This window comes from Ictidomys tridecemlineatus, chromosome 12 (genome assembly GCF_052094955.1).
Source record: "Ictidomys tridecemlineatus isolate mIctTri1 chromosome 12, mIctTri1.hap1, whole genome shotgun sequence".
NCBI lineage: Eukaryota > Metazoa > Chordata > Mammalia > Rodentia > Sciuridae > Ictidomys > Ictidomys tridecemlineatus.
The window spans coordinates 37095214-37108279 of record NC_135488.1 but is presented as its reverse complement, the minus strand read 5'-3'; the positions used below and the strand labels follow the sequence as shown (position 1 = coordinate 37108279).

Below are 13066 nucleotides of genomic sequence, written 5' to 3'. Positions count from 1 at the left end.
AAAATAAATAAAAATAAAGGTACTGTGTCCCTCTATAACTAAAAAAAAAAATTTTTTTAAAAATCTAAAACTTTCAGGGGACCATCAGACTGAGTAGAAATTTGGTTCTTCAAAGCAAGTATTGCTTTGCTATTGTCATTAATCCAGTCAATAAGTGACCAAGAACTTTCAATGCTAAACAAAATGTTTGCTGAATTTTTTAAAAGATGTTTTCCACGAGCCATTATCAGTCACTCCAAGTAGAAGCTGCTATGGAACTGCATGGTACAGAGTTTCTTGCCTTTCTTGACTTCAATGAGGTTAGCATTTTTTTTTTTTTAAATTCAAAATAACACATAGCTTCTGCTGATCAGACTTTTCCCCAGCAACCCAATAATCCCTCACAGTTTTCATGATTCCTTTGTCTTCCTCTGCCCTGGTAAAAATCTAGGCATTGCCTAGAATCTTCCTCAAATCTGGATGAAGAAATGTAAGTGATGCTCCAGGCATTTGCCTCGTGAATTTTCTCTGCTAACTTCACGTGGTTGAAATAGATAAACTGTGCACCTTTTCCAGACCCAGGGATTCTTTTATTGACGTTAAACTGCTCACAAACATCAGATGGGGCCCAACAGCGCTATCCGGTCTTCCACAAAAATCCAGTGTTGGCGCTATGGAGACACACAGCCACACAGGGCCTTATAAACAATCAAACAGAGCTCTTCATAAGCGTGTCTGTATTTACAAGAATTTTGGGGGATCCACATTTTGCTTCTAGATTATTAAGGTTCAAGGGTCCAGTAAGAAGTCTTAAACGGGGTTGAAGATTCCCTGGCATTTCTGCTGACTGGAGAATTCTCTCCTGCCAACTCAGGTCCCACATGTGTGGGAAACAGAGAGTGAGTAGTGGGGTGTTTGTACAAAATTCCCGAGTCGCCTGGTTCTAATCCACTCCAGATAGCTAGCTGGTCATGATGGAGAAACGTAGCGTATTTGACTCTATCGAGGCTTTTCTCCATTCCGTTAATGAAGGCCTGGATTTTCATCGAACTCATTTTATCCAATGGGAAGAAGCTGATGGCACCAAAAATGTCAAGTGGGACACATGTCGGCGAACGTGGTGTTGGCAAAGACCAACGAAAGGATCCCTCTCAAGGTCTTGGCCGCAGCTCGCACAGGCCTTGGAACGGGACATTTCTGAAAGTTGTGGAAGATGGAGGTGTCCAGCTCCTCAGGACACATTTCCTCATGGTGTGTGTTCTGCCTCCTGCCACGAGAAGCATGCTCAGTTGTGTCCCGCCGGTGCCTCCCGAGTGGTCCCGCTGAAGGGCATCACCATGGTGGAGAGCCTGGCTTGTGAGGAAACTAATGGGGCTTTTGACAGGATGTCCCTCAGGAGGGCTCTGTCTGGTGTGCTTCTCATGGCTAGTCCAGGCTTGTGTGTTCCTGGAGGACGACCCCAGGGGCCAAGTGCCATTTCCTATATCCTGTGAACAGTTGCCATTGTCTTCAGGACTCGTCACTGTGCGTCTTGGCCTGCATCACCTGGCTGAGCCGGTGTCTGTCGGGATTCTCCATGGTCAAGCTGATCTTTTCTTAACCTTTCTAGGCTGCAAAATTTGGAATGAAGTCACCATGTGCAGCTCATGCTTCAGGAGAAGTTATGTGCCACTTTCTTGATGGTGGAGGACCTCCAGAATCATTTGGATTTCTTCTGCATGAGATTTCATCTTTTTAAAGATGAGTTTAATCTGTTTACTTTTCAAATTTTTATTTATTTATTTTATGCAGTGCTGAGGACTGAACCCAGTGCCTCACACGTGCCAGGCAAGTGCTCGACCACTGAGCCACAATCCCAGCCCAAATACATTCTTCCTCCTCCTCCTCCTCCTCCTCCTCCTCCTCTTCTTCTTCCCAAAAATTGAACCCAGGGGCGCTTTTAACCAATGAGCCATAGCCCCAGCTTTTTTAATATTTTATTTATAGACAGGGCCTCGCTGAGTTGCGGAGGCTGACTTTGAATTCACGATCCTCCTGCCTCAGCCTCCTAAGTTGCTGGGATTACAGGTGGGCACCACTATGCCAGGCCTGCGTTAGATTTTTGTGTCTTCTCCTCCATTTATTTATTCAGTTGTTTACTTATGTAAGTATGACCTCATATATTTTTATTTTATGCTGTAGGTTATAATGCCTTATTACTTCATCTGTTTCACTGTTCAAATTATTCTAGCTTTGGCCACTGGGAACACTGGGAGTTGGTTCTGTGTCTCTTGATCACACCTCCCATCAATGTGGAATTTGGGTTGGGGGGGTGTTCTGAACATTCCTCCATTTTCTTTTCTGGCACCAAAAGATTTATCCTTTATGTTTTCTTCCCAATCCTAGAATCAGTGATTTCTTCAAAGACTTCTAGTCTTTAGAGACAAGAAAATGGTATTGGAGACTGAGATCTGAATGCTAAGCATGATCATTTCTACTGGTGAATGATTGCTACTGTATTTCTCTACATAACCCTGTTTATGCACATCTCTATTGATTTCTATATATGTCTACATGCAGCCGTCTATACCGATATTAAGCTAAACTTGAGCTCATACCGAAGCCTCCAACTCTAATTCATTCATATGGCCCATTCTAGCTTCCTGTCCTTGCTTGTGCATAAACTCTGACTCTCCAGCATTGAGAAAACTGGCTTCCAACCATTTACTCAGCTGTTCAATTCTAGTATAGAGTGTCAGAATTGCAAATGCCCACCCGCATTGGAAACAACTTGATCGACTAGGAATACCACGCTTATGTTTCTTTTGCCTTTGGTCTTACGGACTATATTTATTTCCAAAGTTCCTAAGGTTGGCAACTTTCCTCCTCCTCCTTCAGTGAGGCTGTTTCATGTACCTGCAATACAGTTAGATTGTTTTGCCACCTTTGGTATTCTATCCTGGGATCCTAAGAGACTTTCTTAACATATTGCATACAGTTAGATTCATTCTTTTTTTTTTTTTTTTTTTTAGAGCTGGGAATCGAATCCAGGTCCTTGTCCATGTGAGGCAAGCACTCTACCAACTGAGCTATATCCCAGTCCACCCCTCCCCATTCATTCTTTATGTTGTGAAGTTCTATACATTTTGACAAAGCCTAATGTATAGGATTTGGGTGATTATGATTAAAACTGCAATAAATATTTATATTGGGGTTTTGTGTGAATATACATTTTATTTGGATAAATACCTTTAAAGGCACAATGGCTGGATTGTGTGGTAACAAACTGCCAAGCTGTCTTGCCAAGTGACAGTATCATTTTCCATTCACACAGCAATAAGCGTTTCAGCTATCGTGTATCCTTGACAGCTATCAGTGTTTTGAGTTTTATGGATTTGGGCTATTCTAACAGGTGTTAGTAATATCTCAAAATTGTGTTGACTTGCAATTCTTTAGTAATAGACAATGATAATCATCTTTCGTGTGCTTGTTTGCCACATGAACATCTTATTTGGTGAGATATGTGGGGAAATCTTTTGCTTGTTTTTAATTGGATTGTTTGTTTTCTTGTTGAGTATGCAGAGTTCTTGATACATGTGGTTACCACTCCCTTATCAGATACATATTTTGTAAATATTTTCTTCCAATCTGTGGCTTGTCTTTTCGTTTTCTTAACAATGTCTTTCTTAAAGCAGAGGTTTGGGGGCTGGGGATGTGGCTCAAGCGGTAGCGCGCTCGCCTGGCAGGCGTGCGGCCTGGGTTCGATCCTCAGCACCACATACAAACAAAGACGTTGTGTCTGCTGAAAACTAAAAAAATAAATATTAAAAAAAAAAGCAGAGGTTTTTAATTTTAAGAAAGCCCAACTAACTGCTCCGGTGTCATACCTAAAAACCAGTCTGGAGAGACCTCAGCAAGTTGGCCATCTAGGAAGCTCCAGACCCTTCTTCTTCCATAGAAACTGAAAGTGACAAGTGACCAAAATGACTGCATAGGAGCTCTGGAAACCAACCAAACATGTGTAGCAACAAAGAAAATGCTCGACCAAGAAAATGCCACATCCGGGATCAATGGTGGTTTCACTCCCCCTTGTCCCAATATGGCATGTCAGGAGGAGTAGCCCAGTTCCTAGTTCTCACCCTTGGGACAGAAGGGACAAGGTAGAATTTGTGTGCTATGTTCTTATCTGCTGGGGAGCTATCCTGGGGACTGTGCTGTGTCCCCTGCCTCGGCGTACAGAGGAGGACTGGTGGCAGTTTGGATCTCAGACTGTTGGAAGCCACAGAAGGCAGTGGTGAGCACCCTGGAGTGGGAAAAACTTGGGGACCTGTGGACCCGGGATGCCGAGGCCAAGAGATTTTGGGGGATGAGTAAGAAGGACACCCCAGGCCATGAGAAAGTCCAGAGTGGGACCCTGGGGGAAATTAAGACATTCAACAGCAGCCATGAATGTGGGGAGATTTTTTTAAAAAGCACAGACACAAGTCCTTACAGAACCCATGTCCAGAAAATATCTGAGAAGACTCAATCCCCTAACGAGGGTTGATTGCAAAACTCAGGGGCCCAACAATTAGTGGAGATCTTCTACACCAGTCTGAAAAGGCACAAACTTCAGTGCAAGACATACAAAGAAACAAGAAAATGTGGCCTATTCAAAGAAACTACAGATCTCCACAAACCATCTGATTAAGCACACATATTAGACTTAAATAACTGTCCTAAATATTTTCAAAGAACTAAAAGATGTAGAATTCTCAGTTGCTTTTTTTTTTCCTGTCGGAACTTGAAATAGATCATCCTGCTTCCTTCTGGCCTGTGAGTTTTCTGCTGAAAGCTCTGTTACTAGTCTTATCAAGGATCTCTTGGGTAGAATGAGTTATATCCCTTGTATTGCTTTCCAGATTTCTCTATTTGTCTTTTGACAGTGAGGGTCTAATGTGTCTCACTGTGAATCTCTTTGGGCTTAATATGCTTGGAGTTCATTGAGATTTTTGGATTTGTATATCTATATCTTTCCTCGTATTTGGAAAGTATTTAGTTTTTATTTATCTCTTCGTATTTAGTTTTTATTATATCTCTTCCCCAAGTATGGGGAAGAGAACATTCACAGAAAAACAAAAGGGAAGAGAATTTGTTACCACTAAACCTAACCTATAGGAAATGCTAGAAAGAGTCCTTCAAGTTGAAATGAAAGAATACTAAACAGTGCTGGGCATGGTGGCATATGCTTGTAATCCCAGCAGCTCAGGAGGCTGAGCCAGGAGGATTGTGAGTTCAAAGCCACTCACAGCAACAGTGAGATGCTAAGCAACTCAGTGAGACCCTGTCTCTAAATAAAATACAAAATAGGGCTGGGGATGTGGCTCAGTGGTTGAGTGCCCCTGAGTTCAATCCCCAGTACCAACAACAAAAACAAAAACAAAAACAATGCTAGACAGTAAATAGAAGCCACAGAAAAATATAAAGCTCTCCAGTATAGACATATAGATATGGACAATATAAAATAGCATTATAATTTTGATTGTGCTCCATATTTATTTTCTGAAATATTCAAAAGAAATACACAAAATATCATAAATTATTACATATACAATGTATTTTGGGTATATAATATATAAAGATGTAATATATGACATCAATAACAAAGTGGGAGAGGAAAGGATCATACTTTTTGTATTCAAATGAAGTTAAGCTGTTATCAATTTACAACAGATTTTTCATAACTTTTATATTATATGTAATCCCCATGACAAGCAGAAAGTAAATATAGATTATACAAAAAAGTAAACGAGAAAGAAATGAAATATGTCACTACAAAAATCAACTGGACACAAAGAAAAGCAGTAATGGAGGAATAAGAAACAAACAAACAAAAACTACATGGGGTTAGGGGTACAGCTCAGTGGTAAAGCCCTTGCCCGGCGTGTGTGAGGCCCTTGAGGTGGAAGTAAGTCTACAAAGTATACAGGAAACAAATATGGCAAATTCGCTTTTCTATCAGTAATTACTTTAAATATAAATGGATTAAGCTCCTTAATCCAAAGACATAGATAAGTGATTATTTAAAGAAAATGAGGGGGGAAAAAAGAAAGAAAAGAAAACCAGGACCCAACAATATGCTGTCTACAAGAAACTCACTTAAGATCTAAGGACATGCACAGACTGAAAGTAAAAGTAAGGAACAAATGTTCTAAGCAAACAGCAACCAAAAACTACACTAATATCAGACAAATTAGACTTTAAGTCAAAACCTTAAAAGTGACAAGATTAAGAGGTCAATTCTCCAAGAAGATATACTATTATAAACATGTACACCAAGCATCAGACTTTCTAAATACCTGAAACAAACATTGACAGATTTGAAGTGAAAAATAGACAGGTCTAGAATAGTAGAAGACTTTAATACCCCACTTTTCAATATTTGTAAATCAACTAGTGAGAAAATTAATAAGGAAATAGGAGACTTCTGAATGACACTTCAGAACTAACAGACATTCATGGAACATTCCAGAAAACAACAGAATACACATTGTTCTCAAATGCACATGAAGAGTTTTCTAGAATAAGCAATTCAAAACACAAAACATGAACTTAATATTTTTAAAAATTTATCTTTGAGTAAGCACAATAAGTTCTTTTTTATTAAATACTTTTTTAGTTCTCAATGTACCTTTTTTTTTTATTTATATATGGTGCTGAGAGTCAAACCTAGTGCCTCACACATGCTAGGCAAGCGCTCTACCAATGAACTACAACCCCAGTCTGCAGAACTTAATAATTTAAAAACCTTGAGATTATATAAAATATCTTTTTTAATTATAATGGAATGGAAATAGGAACCAATACAAGAAGGAAAACAGAAAATTTCACAAATATGATGACATCAAGCAATTCACTCTTAACCAATGGGGCAAAGAAGAAATCTGAGGGGAAACTAGAAAATATCTTGAGATAAATGAAAACAAAAACTCCATATCTCAAAATTTATTAAGTACAGCAAAAGCAATGGTACTGAGAAAAGTTATAGCTGTAAATGCTTAGCTTGAAAAAGAAGAATGGTCTCCGTCAACAAATAAGCTTCACAAGTTAAAGAACTAAAAAAAATAAAAGACTAAACTAAAAACTATCAGAAAGAAGAACATGATATAGATTAAGACGGAGAAAAATCAATGAAACCAAGAGCTGGTTCCTTGTAATAATAAAAAAATAACAAATCTTGAGCTAGATTAATAAAAGAGAAATGAAATCAGAAATGAAAGGGAAAATTACTTCCAATTTTACCTAACTATTCAATTTTATGCAAGACTTATGAATCAAAAATTGTACTACGAATTAGATAACAAATTGGATAAGCCAGGTGAAATGAACAAATTCCTAGAAACCCAATAATTGAATCATGAGGACCTAGAAAGTCTAAATAGACAGAGGTCGGGGAGCGCTGGGGTTGTGGCTCAGCAGTAGAGCACTCGTCTCACATATGCAGGACCCTGGGTTCGATCCTCAGCACCATGTAAAAAATAAATGAGTGAAATAAAGGTATTGTGAATAAACATTTTTTTAAATAAATAAATAAATAAATAAATAAAAATAGACAGAGGCTTAATTAGCAACCAGAAACCTCTCCAAAAGAAAAACCAAGACCAGATGGTGAGTTTTACCATTTAAAGAAGGAACACCAACGGAGATGGAAGAAGTCTGTGTTCCTTGTTGCTCCATGATAGAGGATTCAAGCAGCAGGAATACTGCTCCTCTGTGAGGTGGGAGGAAGAGAGATTTCACTGAAACTCAATATTGGACCATCCGGGGTGTCGCAGAGACTCAGAAATTTAGGTCCATTCAACAAAGAAAAAACACTACACTGGAACCAAGCTGATTGTGGCAGCAGCAACCACGGTGCTCATTTAGGGCAGAGGGAGGGAAGACACAAAGAAACACAGATAGATCAAGTCCAGACAATCCTGAGACCGGAAATCAGCCTGACCTTGGCTGATGCAGAGGCTGCGCTGTGCACTGGTGCATGAAAAGCACCCTCACCATCTTTCCCAGCTGACTGCAGAGAGAGCTGAGGTAGGAGCCTTCAAGAGGTGGCCACACTGCAGCAGCTGCTTCAGGAGCTGCGAGATCTGAGCAAAGACAGCTACATGTCCTGGCAAGCACCTGCCCATGACCTAGTTGGTACCTAACAGAGTAAGACTGGAACAGGCACAGAGAATATTTTACCCAGGGGGATTCGAGTTAGAAAAGCAAAGGGGAGCCTGGCTCACTTCCCACTGTGAGTCCAGCAGCTCACAGGACCAGCTGAAGGGGGCCTGGAATTTGATGAGGTGGGTGTAAATACACTCAAGGAATAACCCTAGGAAGCCTGGGAAGGCGGTGTTCATGGGCAGCAGAGGGGGTGAAGGGTTGGCATCCCTACCAGTAGAATCCACGTGAGATCCAGACTCCAGCAGAGATCAGCAATTGCCAGGTCCTAGGGGTGACCTAGTCTCTCAGAGCAGTCACCAGCCAACAAAGCCCCTGAGTCCTGATTAGACCTAAGCCCCTGCCAGAGCTCCACCCCCAGACTCCGCGGAGGCCACCTAGGAAGTGCCTCCACCTTGTCTGTGCAGACAAACTCCTGCTGATAGAGCCACCATCCCATCCTACCTCACACTGGGGAGAAGGGAAGCAAAGAATTTTTGAACTCCCACTGGCAACTGGGAAAGCAACACAAACAGAGGCAAGGCTTAACAACCCTGGCTCTCACACTCAGCCCTTACTCTCACACTCAGCACAGAGCTCAAGAAGAAATGGAACGGACGTTGGGCACAGACAGTGGCCATATATTCTTATTGATTATTTTGACCATCTCAGTGAAAATGATCCCTTAATTTTTCATGAAGAATCTCTTTTTATCAAGCCAGGGGCAGTGGCATACGCCTGCAATCCCAGCAATTTAGGAGGCAGGAGGATCACGAGTTCAAAGCCAGCTTCAGCAATTTAGTGAGGCCTTAAGTAACGTAGCAAGACCCTGCCTTAACGTAAGGACTGGGGATGTAGCTCAGTGGTCAAGTGCCCCTGGGTTCAATCCCCTGCTACTAATCACCATCATCATCATTATCATCATCATTTTTTTTTCAGTTGGTTTTTTTCACAAAAGAAATAAAATTGCCAAACCCTTAGCCAAGCTAACCAAAAGAGAGGAAAAAAAACTCAAATTATAAAAATCCATAATAAAAATGGAAATATCACCACAGATGCTACTAAAATACAGAAGATAATCAGAAACTATTCTTAATTCACACAGTGAGGTATCATCTCCCACTTGGGGTCATGGGACCGCGTGCATCCAGGGTTGGGTGCCCGGTGCTCCCTGGCAAAGCCTGCCCCCTACACCAACCTCCCCATGAGCCCTCTGCTGGCCTGGGGCTCCTGCCTCAAACACACCCTTCCAGCTCCTTGAAACCCTTCCAGTTTCCAAAGGATGTGTCCACCCGCACCTCTGTCCCTTCAGCCTGGACATCTTCCTCGCCTCCTCTCCAGACAGAGCTCCGGCATCCTCAGCACTGAGATCAGAAATGACCTCCAACAGGAAGCCCATTTGGGTTCCCGTCAGCTGCAGGAGCCTCCTCCAGCCCCCAGGGCCTGGTGGGCACCATCATGCCCCATGCTGATCCCTCTAGGTCTGTACCTCCAGGTCACCTCTCTCCCATAGGCACACCATAGCCCTGGGAGCACAACACTTGGTGAAAGCGTCATGTGGTCTCAGAACCAAAGAGGAGACAGAGGTCCAGGTGGATGTCAGCACCCCATGAACTCAAATTCCCACTCTGACCAGGACACGCTGGGAAAGCCAGCCTGATCCTCTGAAGGCCACAGGCTCTCAGGAAGCTCTGTGGGGCCTCCAGACCCCGCCCTCTCTCCACAAGAAGGCTCCCCTGAAGTTTCAGAGTGTGCCCATGACATGGCTGATGATAGCTGCCCTCACAGCAAGTCCCCAAGCAGGTCCTGGCCGGTGTGTGCTCTCAGCCCGTGCAGGTGCACCCAGCAGCCCCCACCGGGCTCCCGGCAAAAGCCTGATCCTTCCATCTCACCCTCCCTGCATGTGAAGGTCTGTAATAAAAGTCTGGATGGCACCTGGCATTTTGTAGAGGGAGTGGTTTGTGAGGTGGCGCCAGCGAGCCATTAAGTGTGGAGATTCCTTATTGGTTGACTGCTGTATCTATTTTATGTTAATTAAGATAAGCTGTGTGGAATGTATATGTACCCCTCCTGTCCTACAATAAACGGCTCCCACTCCTGCTGTATCAATGTACACAAGTTGCTCGTCACCCCCCCACACCCCCACACACACCCCCACACCCCCCCCTTATTTTGCTGCAGCCGGACTGCGGCACCTGCACATCTGCCCCACCTCTGCCCACTGCCCCCACCTGGTGACAGCTACATTGGCCTCCTGCTTGGCCCCCAAGACAGTGAGTCCATTCCCAACTCCACCCAGAGCTCTCCCAGCAGGCACTTGCAAAGCTGGCAGCTCCCCTGGGCTCAGCCTGGAGTTCACGGAAGGCCTCAGACACACCTCCCAGCCCTTCTGTGCAGAAGATGATTCCATTCCTAAGGTCAATCTTGGGGGACAGGAGGTCCCACCTTTTCCTGTCCAAGAGGGTCCAGGGCCATGGGGCACATGATACAGCAGGAGACACACACACACACACACACACACACACACACAAGAGCAAAAGTGGAATCAGAAACTGAGGTAGAAGCAACCATCATGGCTAACTCTGCCCCAAGGCAGCCCCCAAACAGAACCCGACTCCAGCGAACCAGCCCCAGACCTGCGCAGGCGCAGATTTGCAGGAGATGCCACCCCCACAGGCTGCCCCCAGCTCCCTCAGCAACCGGAACTGCCCAGCAGGCGTCCCAGAACAGGGTTGCCACAGAAGTCAGACCCCCAGCAGTCAAGATGCACCCCTGAGCCCTAGCAGCCCAGCCCAGGGACCACCCATACAATAGCCCCCAGGGGCCACCCCGCACAGGTCACAGCCAGAGCTTGGCTTCCACTGAGCCTCCAGAACCTCCACCTGGAGCTCTAGGGGGCCTGGTCCTGCACAGGCCACCACCCCGACACAGCTGGCTCCCTGGTGGCCAGCCCCAGCCCTGGTCTCTGAGGCCGCACCACACACTCCTGTGTCCCCTCAAATGGTTGCATCACCCACAGTGACAGGGCCACTGGGGAGGAGCATGGGCCTGGGCCTTCTCCTCCAAGGGCTGAGAAGGCGGGAGCTGGGGACAGCAGGCAGCAGCAGCAGCACTGCATGGGGGCGGGGTGACACCCAGAGAAGCCGCCTGAGGCGGGAGCAGCTCAGAGCCCAGGATGGGAAAGGGAACAGGGAAGAAGTGGGCCCTGGGAGCCGGTGGCGACAGGGAGGGTCCTCCCAGAGCAGCCCTAGCCTCCGGGAATTGTGCGGAGGTAGCGGCAAAGGTGAGGGCAACGCGCAAGCAGCCTAGCCGGCTTAGCTGTGGAACAGTGCCGCCCGGTGGCGCTCTCGTGGAACTGCGCCTCTCTCATGGGTTATTCACCATTGAACCAATTGGCGTTCCCTGGGTATTTCACACCAAGTGGATTATTCTATAACACCTCCTTCCTATTAAATTTTTTTTGTTTTCAGCAATAATCACGAAATAAAACAAATAATAATGATAACCATAAAATAAAATCAAAATGTGTTTACTGTCTGTAATATTTTATGTAACAACATCATTGTTCAGTAACAAGTAAATTTTAATAAAAATAATGAAAATAATGAAATTTTAATGAAAATAATCTGCAAATTGCAAAATTTACGAAGCCACTAAGTTACACCACGGATGTAAGTTTTCTCGATTTATTCATCAGTTTTTAAACCATTTAAAAACAATGTTTGCACTTTAGAATTCAAATTCAGTGATATAGTTCATTATAAATATGTATTTATAAAAAAAATTGTCATTAGTTTCAAGACACCGCTGTTTTAAATTGTAAAGAAAATTTTAAACACAAAACTTTAAACAAAAAATTCAAGTTCCGTGTCTTTATAATTACTGCGCTCTCACCTGTTTTGAATCTAATCTATCAACAGTCTGGTGGGAGCTAGAGACCCCCAAACAATCCCCAACGATACAAATCTACTCTCAAAACCAAAGTGCAGAGCCGAACCAGCAGGATCTGACTGGTGATGTTATTGGGGTTGTCTAAATTAACTGTCATGACAAAGTTCATTAAAGGATAGGTAATAAAATGTGCTCATTAAAGTTTACATTTAAAATATTAAAACTCGACAGTAAATGGTGGGATCAGAACAAGGTCTGCTCAGAGTTCACAGCACTGTCCCAGAGCCAGTGTCCTGGTTCGACCATGTACTCCTATGTCAGCCCACCACCTGGGCTCGGGCTCCACACAACAACTAGGGCGCGAGCCTGTGGCCCCTCAAAATGGCCACAGGCCGTGCAGATGGCCTGGCTCTAGGCCATGAGTAAAAAGAAGTTTGCCTCCCCAGAATCCCCAGCAAATCTCCTGGCCTCTCATTGGCTCTGAGCGGGCACCTACCCTCCCCTGAACCGAGCAGCCGGGCAGAGGAAAAGAGGCCCTGGCTGGGAGCTGTGGGGGGAGCCCATAGCAGCTGGGGGCACATCCAGAAGAGAAATGCAAAGGGGGCAGGGCTGAGCTGGCATAAGGGCACCAGGGGGCAAGACCCCAGCTGTGGCTGCCTGGGTCCAGGGAGGGAGGTGGGAGCCAGGGCACAGGGCTGGTGTCAGAACCGCCCAAGGAGACAGGAGACACACCCTGTCCACAGTGGTTGGGTCGAGGTGGTATTTGTTAAAATCCCTCCAGGCGATGGGTTGTCCACGGCCAGGGAGCCTGCCCACCGCCTGCTGCCGGTCCACGGAGGGCCCCACACCACCTGGCTCTGCCTGTCCACTCTGCCCCAGCCCATCCCCCAGTGAGGATGCTCTAAGGCAGAAGTGGGAAACCAGCCCCGTCTTCCTTGGGTCCCTCCCAGGCCTGGCTTTGGGACACTTCCTAACTCCCTCCAGTGACCCACAACCTCTCCCGTCTCCTGGCCTCCCCCAGGAAAGATGCAGGTAC

General features: G+C 44.7%; 1 pseudogene; it reads right to left on the bottom strand.

The window, feature by feature from the left end:
• Positions 1 to 230: 230 nt before the first annotated feature.
• Positions 231 to 1557, bottom strand: LOC101971755 (vacuolar fusion protein CCZ1 homolog; annotated as a pseudogene).
• Positions 1558 to 13066: the final 11509 nt, after the last annotated feature.